Source organism: Palaemon carinicauda, chromosome 3, assembly GCF_036898095.1.
Source record: "Palaemon carinicauda isolate YSFRI2023 chromosome 3, ASM3689809v2, whole genome shotgun sequence".
Lineage (NCBI taxonomy): Eukaryota > Metazoa > Arthropoda > Malacostraca > Decapoda > Palaemonidae > Palaemon > Palaemon carinicauda.
In genome coordinates this window covers 67927135-67938287 of record NC_090727.1, presented here as the reverse complement: position 1 = coordinate 67938287, position 11153 = coordinate 67927135, and positions in this window count along the sequence as shown.

The following is an 11153-nucleotide window of genomic DNA, read 5'->3' as shown; positions in this document are numbered from 1 at the left end:
AAAAAATAATTTTTTCTATAGAATCCATACATAGGAAGTGGATCAGGAGGCTACATAGATCATTTTCAGGAAGAGAGAGAGAGAGAGAGAGAGAGGAGAGAGAGAGAGAGAGAGAGAGAGAGATTCTCAAGCCACCTAAGCTACAAAACAATAAATTTGAAAATAGTTATTCAAAACTTTCTCTATTTGCGTATTCTTTTTCGTATTAATATAAACTGAGAAAGATACACTGTTAAAAATTTGCATAAAAAACGTTAAATACCTGGCCACATTTATTCCAGGATTTTTACCGATTTTAACGGATATATTGACGTAAAGAAGTGATATTACGGTCACCAACCCGTAAAAGATAATAACAAGGTAAGGTAAAATTACGGTCGCCTGTATTTTACTGACATACGGCCGAGAACAGTATTTTTATGGAGAATTTCCGATTAAATTACGGTTTTTTAAACAGTGTAGAATAAATAACGTAAGGTAAGGTAAATTTACGGTCGCCAGTATTTTACTGAAATACGCCCGAGAACAGTATTTTTATGTAGAATTTCAGATTAAAATTGCGTTTTTTTTAACAGTGTATAATAAATAACGTATATGTGGAAGAAGGCTCAGTTGCTTAAATATCCTCTCCTAGTGGGCTTTTAGTAATTTCCACAAGTCAATACACAGCTAATTCTTTCAGGTCTTTTGTGCCTCCCTTTATGCGAGTTGATATAATGATGAGACTTTCCAAGCTGTAGGTATGGAGCTTTCTTGTTATTTTGTGTAAGTTTAGAGAGTTTTACAATTATGAAATCTCCTCCATCTATTTATAAATAAAGTTTTTGACAATATTTTTGTTGGAATCTACACGTTTTTGGTTGATGAAACACCCAAAATGTGACTTTTTATACATTTTTTTCCTCATGGTAATTATCAAATAATTTTTTTTCGGATTTATAATGTTTTTCCCCAAAAAATAATTTTGATAAAAAATACGAATAAAGATTTAAATATATGAACATCGCAATTTATTTGATCTATTGTATTTATATATCTTAAGTATACAAAATCTAGTAAATCTATGAAATACGTTGTCCGTTTGAAATACTCTTTTAATCTTTTAATATATCAATAGACTGATATTTGTCTATTTATTACTATGAATTTTCTTTCAGTATTTACAGTCAGCATTGACGGGCGAATACAATAGATAAGGAGAAATATGTTCATGTGATTTTTTTTTTTTTTGGGGGGGGGGGGGGGCGGGCTATGCTCACAAATTTTGATCCATCACAAGTCCTTCAGTAATAATGATAATGTCAACATTTGACCTATATCCTTATACAATAGTTCGTGGATGATATATTAGATGAAAGTATGGGGGGTGGGGGGTGTTGGGGGGGGGGGGGGGGGCACTCAGAGCACAGACCTCCGCCAGAGCAGTTTATTTCTCTACATTTAGGACTGAATTTTGAAGTTTTGGTCGTCCATGACCTTGACCTTTAATCTTCCAAAATTTAATCATTTAATCCCTACAAGTCTCATTACTTTAGGATATAAATTGTGACCGTATGGTTGATGACCGGAATTTGACCTTTTGCTTGACTTTGACCTTGGACTCTACCTTGAACTTCGACCTTAATATGTACTAATTAGCGTGGATTTTCATACACTCACATATCAACCACGTTAGAAGTCTGTGTCAACGGTGTCCAACTTATGGCTGATCTACGTGAATTGGAAATTTTGTTTGACCGTGACCTTGACATTTGACCTTGACCTTCCAAAATTATATCTTTCTAGATTTTCACATAACAGTTAATCCCTGTAAGTTTTATTACTCTAAGATTAAAATTGTGGCCAGGAAACTGTTCACAAACAACCACACATACACCCAAACGCACAAACAGGGGGTAAAACAAAACCTCCTTTCAACTTCGTTGGCGGAGGTAAATATACTATGATATAATAAAACTCATTTCTATGCTTAAGAAAATTCATTGTAGTACTTTTCTAAATGCATAAACAAGTGCCTTCGGTTTAGATTAATAAACCGAACACTTATCCAGGAAGAAACCTAAATTGTCCAGAGTTATGTTGATATAATTCAAAATTGCAATATCGTAATGAAGCAAGTATCTGAAATTAACTTATCGAGAAATTGATTGCAAATTAATTCAAAGGAATACAGAACTGAGAGGAATAACTCAAGATAAGGCAAATGAATTCCCCCTTTCGTGAATAGCCAATTGCTGATTCTGTAAAATTCCTGGTTAAGTAAACAGGCACTTTAACAATTGACTGCCTCACTCCTACACGTCTTCTGAACATCCCAAGACTTTAGAAGGGGTGACCTTAGCAAGATACTCAAAATCGATCAGGTCATTAAAAGCAAGACCCACATTGTGGTATCAGTGCTAATGAATAAAGGCTGTATTGAACTTTGGCCTGAAGATAACTTTAATAATTTCTATGTCTGAGAGCAGTTATTATTATAATCATAATCATTATTATTATTATTATTATTATTATTATTATTATTATTATTATTATTATTATTATTAGCTAAGCTACAATGTTAGTTAGGAAAATCGAGATGCTATAAGCCCAAGGGCTCCAACAGAGAAAAATAGCCCAGTGAGGAAAGGAAATAGGGAAATAAATTAACTATATAAGAAGTAATGAACGGCTAAACAAAATATTTTAAAAACGATGACAACATCAAAACAGATATTTCATATATCAACTATATAAAGACTTATGTCAGCCTGTTCAAAAAAATTGCTGCAAGTTTGAACTTTTTGAAGTTAATTCTACATCAGTTCGTATTAGTGCTCGACAAATGAGTTCCTTAGCTACACTGTTATATTACTTGAGCAATAATTGACTTAACGTCTCGTACCCGATTTAAAAGAAAGAATAACTTAAACCTTTCTTGACAGTATGCTCAAACTAGAAGAGTGTGCTTGTAAATTTACCAATTCTTTGGTTGTTTAAAGGTTTAAAGGCCGCTCATGAATGACAGAGGCAAAGGACAGTGACATTGCCCTATCGAGCAAGACAACGTCCTATAGACTAACCATATATACATATGATCAACCCCCGAGCCCACTCTCCACCCAAGCTATGACCAAGGAGAGTCAGGCAAAGGCTGCTGATGACTCGGCTGATAGACCTATAGGCCTCCCCCCACCCATCCTTAGCTCACAAGGATGGTGAGGTTGCAGCGACCAAAAAAACTTACGAAGTTGACCGGGACTAGCCCCAGTCTGGCGTTCACCAGTCTGGTACGTTACCACATCGGCCACCACCAATCATCAGATTTTAATAAGATTACAAAAATATATAACTGGCGACTAAAAAAAAATACTATATCTGGACAACATATATCTTAGTTTGATTTATTTAGAGGAATAAATTAAGAATACATTTTATATATATTTGATCAAAGCTATACGAATTAGGCAATTATAAACCGCTGGGGAGAGAGAGAGAGAGAGAGAGAGAGAGAGAGAGAGAGAGAGAGAGAGAGAGAAAGCCTATAATATAAAATCTAAAGAAATTTTTAGTGAAGCCATTAGCCGAACCTGAAAAGAAATTTATCTGATGAATAACTGATTTTCCTCATCCACAAAAGAAAAAAAAAGGTCTTATACTCTACTTCACCATAAAAAACAGACAGATGTTCTGACTTAAACATTGCAAGAGAGAGAGAGAGAGAGAGAGAGAGAGAGGAGAGAGAGAGAGAGAGAGAGGAAATAGAATGAATTATCCATTTCATTCTCCAACTTTATCTTGGGTTAGAGTTCTCCTGCTTGAGGGTACACTCAGAGACACTATTCTATCTTATTTCTCTTCCTCCTGTTATGTTAAAAGTTTTTATGGTTTATATAGAAAATAGAATATTTTATTTTTCCTTATTTCCTTTCCTCACTGGGCTATTTTCCCTGTTGGAGCCCCTGGGCTTATAGCAACCAGCTTCTCCATCCAGGGTTGTAGCTTATTAAGTAATGATAATAAAATAATAAAATAAAATAATATAATAAAATGATAAAATAATAAAATAATAAGATAATAAAATAATAAGATAATAATAATAATAATAATAATAATAATAATAATAATAACAATAATAACAACAATAATAATGAAGTCAGGTCTGAAAGAGAAGTAATTAGAAATATATTAAATCCTATTGCAAGTTCCCTCCTGTCTATTGACACACACTCTGGCTTTCCATTCAGACCAACAAATGGACAATTTTTGAGGCACAAAGCCTCTGGATCATAAGCTCTGGAGATAGCCAGATGTTCCACTTCGAGAAGACGTTCTTCTCATGGACTATAAATTGACTTTTTACTTCGTCATTCCTCCATTGCACGTGGAATCTAGACTGATCTTTGAATTTTTATTTTTATTCGTCTATTTCCCACATTCTCAGTAATAATACAAAATAGTAATGATTGCAAATAAATAAATGAATAAATAATAAATAAATAATAATATCAATAAATAAATAACAACAACAACAACAACAACAACAACAACAACAACAATAGTTGAATCCGTAGAAATTCAAAAGTTCAAACTTGCAGGAAATGTTTTTATGTTGAAAGGCTGACACGAGTCTTTTTTGTATACTTTATATATAGCATTTCTGTTTTGATGTTGTTAGTGTTTTTGAAATAATTTATTGTTAATTTTTTTTTTCTCATCGTTTATTTATTTCCTTATTTCCTCTCCTCAGAGCTATTTTTCCCAGTTCGAGCCCTTGGTCTTATAGCAGCTTGCTTTTCCAACTAGGGTTATAGCTTGGCTAATAATAATAATAATAATAATAATAATAATAATAATAATAATAATAATAATAATAATAATAATAATAATAATAATAATAATAAACGAACTGCCAGTAATTTTAGCCTTTTGGAAGCATTACAAGTGAGGTAGAAGCCGAGGTGTTAGTTGCGGCGTAGCTAAGGATTTCAGCCTTATGGAAGAGTTCAAAATTGTTGTAGAGGCTTTGTAGTACGTGGAGTGGTGGTACCTGAGGCTTTCCTCTAATATTAATCTAAAGAACAAGAGATTTTTACGGTACCAATTATCTCCACACGATGGCTCTTATATTATTCTATACCTAAAAATTTGCCGTAAAAACTGTAAAATTCCCGGAATAAACGTTGCCAGGCATTTACAGTCTTAAAAACGGATATATCGCCGTTAAGGAGATATATTACCGTCACCAACCCGTAAAAGATAATAAAAAAGTAGGGTAAAAATTGCGGTCGCCTGTATTTTACTGAAATACGGCTGAGAGCAGGATATTTTTAGGGAGATTTTTTAACGGTGTATATTATCTATATAGGAAAAGTCCTAACTGGCATAAAACCAGCTTCATCTTAACCAACAAGCCACCCAGATAATCCAAATAAACTCTCGTATATCCCATGTAGTTAATTTTCCAATGCATATGATGACATAATCACGGGAAAGAGAACAGTTTGAGCTGTCCACGTTCCCTTAGTAGATCAGGCCATGGAGAGTTCTTTTTACAAGAGGGTTTATCTAGAACGCCAAAGTGCGTGAAATTAGTTTAAAACAAAGACAGGCGTGAAGATGAGACCATTAACATCTCTGAAAAAAATATTTTGTAGTTCCACAACACGTCGTAGTTTTTATTCAGATCTCGCAATTTTTCATTTTCACCCCACGTCAAGTGGTCCCATACTACTACTACTACTACTACTGCTACTACTACTACTACTACTACTCGCCCCCCTTCCTCCTACCCCTCTTTCTCCTCCTCCTCCTCCAACCAAATAATTTTGTGAAAAAATTCAGTCCTTATTGACCTCAGACCTCAACTTATTCCCTGATCATAATTCGAATACAGGGCATGAGAGTTAAGCAATGACGTCACAAAATCCTTTCTTATAAGAACATATGCGTGCGTGTGTATGAGAGAAAGTGAGAGAATGTATGTATGTTTAGGGTGTATATGTGCGTACGTGTGTAAGAGAGAGAGAGAGAGAGAGAGAGAGAGAGAGAGAAGAGAGAGAGAGAGAGACTTTGGAAGCTTAAAGAAATCACGTTCACTTAGATGATACATAACAAACTGTCGTCTTCTGTTTGTTTTTTGGGCACCTTTACACAAAAACTACAATACCGATTTTGACCAAACTTGATAGTCATGCTGGGTATTATTCCAAGGATGAATCTGTAATTATTTGGATAAAATACATCAAAGTACAAGTACACAAAAGTACTTTGAAAAAAATCGCAATGTCATTTTTTCTTTTTTTATGTGAACAACATACGCAAAAACTACCGAACCAATTTCAACCAAACTTGGTGTACATATGGGATATGACCCAAGTACAAATCTTAACTCTCTATGAAAATACATCGAAGGTACAAGTAAGAATTGGAGTCAAGAGCAAAATAAGACTTCTGTATGTTTGTTTGGGAACAACATTAGGAAAAACTACCAAACTATTTTCTACGAAGTTTGGTGGACATGTGGGGTATGACCAAACAACAAATCCATTAGATATTGAAAAAAATTACATTGAAGTACAAGTATGCAGTGGAGTTAAGAGCAAAATAAGACTGCAATTTGTTTGTTTGTGAATAACATTACGAAAAAATTACCGTATAAATTTCAACAAAATTTAGTGAACATTTGGGGTATGACCCAAGAACATATCTATTACAGATTTAAGAAAATACATAAAAGTAAAAGTATGCAGTGGATTTAAGAGCAGAATAAGACTGTTTGGCATAACGAACGTATGCTCTCTACTGAGTGCCCCCTCTAGTTCCCACTGGTAAGGAAGGAAAACAGAGTGACTTGCACCAGTAATAATTGTCAACTGCATAAAACTTATCAAAACCAGTTAGAATCTAGGGGGCGGGACTCAGTAGAAAGTATACCTCCTCCGTGACAGCTAATTTATCGATCTTTTGCTCCATCTTGACCTTGACCTTTGACCTAAACATTTATCAATTGGCGTGGATTTTCATACACGCTAACAGGAACAAAGTTTGAAGTCTCTGTGACAACGATGTCCAAACTTATGGATGATTACGTGAATTGGCCATTTTGCTTGACCGTGACCTTGACCTTGACCATCCAAAACTTAATGATTTTCAGCTCTTTACATAACAGTTAATCCCCTGCAAGTACCATATCTCTACGATTAGAATTGTCGCCAGAAATCTGTTCACAAATAAACAGGAGGTAAAACATAACCTCCTTCCAACTTCGTTGGCGGAGGAGAAAAATATGGTTTATATGGTTGCCAAGAAATTAAAGTATACTATTACCCTTAAATTGATTATCTAAGTTTACACAACCTTGAGTTAAAGACTTTATAACTTTACAAGATGGCAAATAACAGCAAAAAAATCTATTCGAAGAATTATAAAGCTGAATTTCTTAAAACTAACAGACTGATCGTAAAATTTCACCGATAGATATAATCTCCTTAATATATCAAAGGTTTAGCTCCATGATTTAATAAGAATTGAATGTAAATTACAGTCCTTCACTTCACCAATTAGCTAAACTTTCCAGTTTGCACTACGATTACGAAACAGATACCTCTCCCCCTTGGAAAGAGACACCATAAATTAGAGGGTCATAGAATTTTACGACAGAGAGAGAGAGAGAGAGAGAGAGAGAGAGAGAGAGAGAGGATCTGTATGTATGTTTGGAGTGTATGTGCCTGAATATGTGTGGAGAGAGAGAGAGAGAGAGAGAGAGAGAGAGAGAGAGAGAGGGGGGGGGGAGGGGCCTGTATTGTTTATGTTTGGAGTGTATGTGCCTGAATATGTGTGGAGAGAGAGAGAGAGAGAGAGAGAGAGAGAGAGAGAGAGAGAGAGAGAGAGAGAAAGGGGGGGGGAGGGGTCTGTATTGTTTATGTTTGGAGTGTATGTGCCTGAATATGTGTGGAGAGAGAGAGAGAGAGAGATGAGAGAAGAGAGAGAGAGAGACAGAGAGAGAGAGACGGGGGGATCTGTTTTATGTTTAGAGTGTATGTGCCTGAATGTGTGTGGAGAGAGAGAGAGAGAGAGAGAGAGAGGAGAGAGAGAGAGAGAGAGAGAGGGGGGGATCTGTATGTATGTTTGGAGTATGTGCCTGAATATGTGTGTAGAGAGAGAGAGAGAGAGAGACGAGAGAGAGGAGAGAGAGAGAGAGAGAGAATCTGTATGTATGTTCGGAGTGTATGTGCCCTGAATATGTTTGGAGAGAGAGAGAGAGAGAGATGAGAGAGAGAGAGAGAGAGAGAGAGAATCTGTATTATATTTAGAGTGTATGTGCCTGAATGTGTGTGGAGAGAGAGAGAGAGAGAGAGAGAGAGAGAGAGAGACTCTGTATGTATTTTTTTGGAGTGTATGTGAATGCATATGATTTGTGTGTGTGTGGAGAGAGAGAGAGAGAGAGAGAGAGAGAGAGAGAGAGAGAGAGAGATGTATGGCATTGGGTAGTGTTAAAGTTATAAGGCAAAATGGTGTTACACATTTCAAACTTTGAGAAATATTCGTTAATAATGACAGCGCCATATATCATAGGCTTTCACTATAAACTGAAAAGCTTACTAAACTCACTGGGAACTTTATTAGCACCTTATTACATAAACTTATTGAAATTAAAAATAATCAAAAAATGTTATTCAATGCCATTTATGAATTCATCCGTGGAAAACATAAGAATTTCTAGCCAAACAGGAATTCGATATAAAAAGTGAACAAGTGCTGGTCGTTTTCACGTAGTGAGTCTCTTGAAGTAATGAGTTCTGGTGCATAATAATCAAAGTATTGAGTAAATAATATTTGAACACCACTGACGATGTTCAAATAATATTTGCACACCACTGACCATGTTCAAATAATATTTGCACACCACTGACGATGTTCAAATAATATTTGCACACCACTGACGATGTTCAAATAATATTTGAACACCACTGACGATGTTCAAATAATATTTGAACACCACTGACGATGTTCAAATAATATTTGAACACCACTGACGATGTTCAAATAATATTTGAACACCACTGACGATGTTCAAATAATATTTGAACACCACTGACGATGTTCAAATAATATTTGAACACCACTGACGATGTTCAAATAATATTTGAACACCACTGACGATGTTCAAATAATATTTGAACACCACTGACGATGTTCAAATAATATTTGAACACCACACCACTGACGATGTGCAAGTACATAGTTTATTTTGGGGAGACTAATAATGGGTTACTGCGCATGCGTTGTTTGCTTTTGCCAGCTGTTATATCTTTTATAGGACTTAAATTAGCAGGCATTTTGAACCAATCAAGAGTTTTTATGTATTTATGTACATATTCCTTGTTGTTTTACACCATCCATTCTCACACCAAACCCTTCCTCTTCCGTTTAAAGGTTTAAAGGCCCCTCATGAATGGCAGAGGTAAGGGACAGTGCCATTGCCCTGGGTAGCAAGGCAATGCCTAAGATTGATCATATATACATAAGCTCAGTGCCTAAGCTTCCTCTCCACCCAAGGTAGGACCAAGGAGGGCCAGGCAATGGCCGTTGTCTGCAAGTAGGCCTATAGGCTCCTGCCCCCAAATTCCATATCCTTAGCTCACAAGGATGGTGAGGTTGCAGCAACCAAAGGAACTAAGAAGTTTGACCGGGACTCTAACCCCAGTCTAGCGTTCACCGGTCAGGGACATTACCGCATCTTCCACCAAAACCCTTCAGTTTAAAGATTTAAAGACCACGCATGAATGACAAAGGTAAGGGCCAGTGACAATACCCTAGAGATGGACCATATATACATAGGCTCAGCGCCCAAGCTCCATCTCCACCCAAGGTAGGACCAGGGAGGGCCAGGCAATGGATATAAGGTCTTCCATAATTCCCCATTCCGAGCTCACAAGGAAAGTGAGGTTGCACACACTGCCAGAAAGTAACTAGTTTGAGCGTAATTCGAACCCCAGTCCGACAGATCACCAGGCAGGGACGTTTCCAATTGGCCACTATGACATCTGTTACAAGAGGACTGTTTTCTCATTTCAATTGATTCCGAAATTTTATAGTAATTTAACCCAGTAAAAGATTAAACTATCAACATTGCCTGTTCACTATATACCTATTATTTCTCAACTGAAAGTCAAAAATATCACCGAAATAATTACCATATGGCTGTTGTGGGCAGCATCTTAGGGTAGACGTTACATTTTGTAACTATTATACAATCCGGTAGAGAACGTTTAATTACGAGAAAAAAGTCACGGGGAAAGAAAGATTAGTAATTGGAAGCAATTCAAATATTAGGTATTTAAATTACATGTAATTATGATATTTTAATTGCACGTAAAATATATGAACAAAACATTTCTCCAATTCTCTATCTTGTGGTTTTTTTGTGGATTTCTTACAATCATTATTGGTGCAAATATATGATTTTTGGCTCTAGGGCTTTCAAACACGAGGCCCCAAGGCTATGCAACAACATCCCACTATCCGAAAGACTAAAGATATTAAGGTTTTCAAGACTAAACTGAAGACACTAGTTTTCCAAGTTTTTCGCTTATAGGGATTTAACAATTAATACGGAATACGCCGTGTAATACACAATATACCCCAAGAATTATTAAAACAGATCTTGTAGGTCCAGTAATGCGTAGGGCTCCCCTGTGTGATAGGACCAGAATAGTCCTTTAAGTAAGTAGAATAAGTTAAATATCCTGACCTAAATGCCTGGTTCCACTCCAAGATCATTCATAATATCGGCTTATATAATCATCATCTCCTCCCACGCCCATTGACGCAAAGGGCCTCAGAGGATTCATTGGATAAATTCATCAAAGAATAGCCAGTTCATTGTGATGCACAGTGCCTATCTAAGTAAGGCAAGTTGACCCTTGCCGGTCCATACCAATTCCAGTAAGATCATCCCGCACACATCAGAGTAGAAGACAAAAAGACATTTTGTCTATCGCCTCAAACCCAATCCGTCACCCTGATGCCTGCGACTACATCGAGATTTAGGGGGCATTTCCTATACACCTAAGTCCTAGTTATCCACCAGGTTGCTCATCCGCTTATATAAACGTTGGCAAACCTGGATGCCTAAGGTTTACAGCCCAGCACAGCAATATATCGGCTCA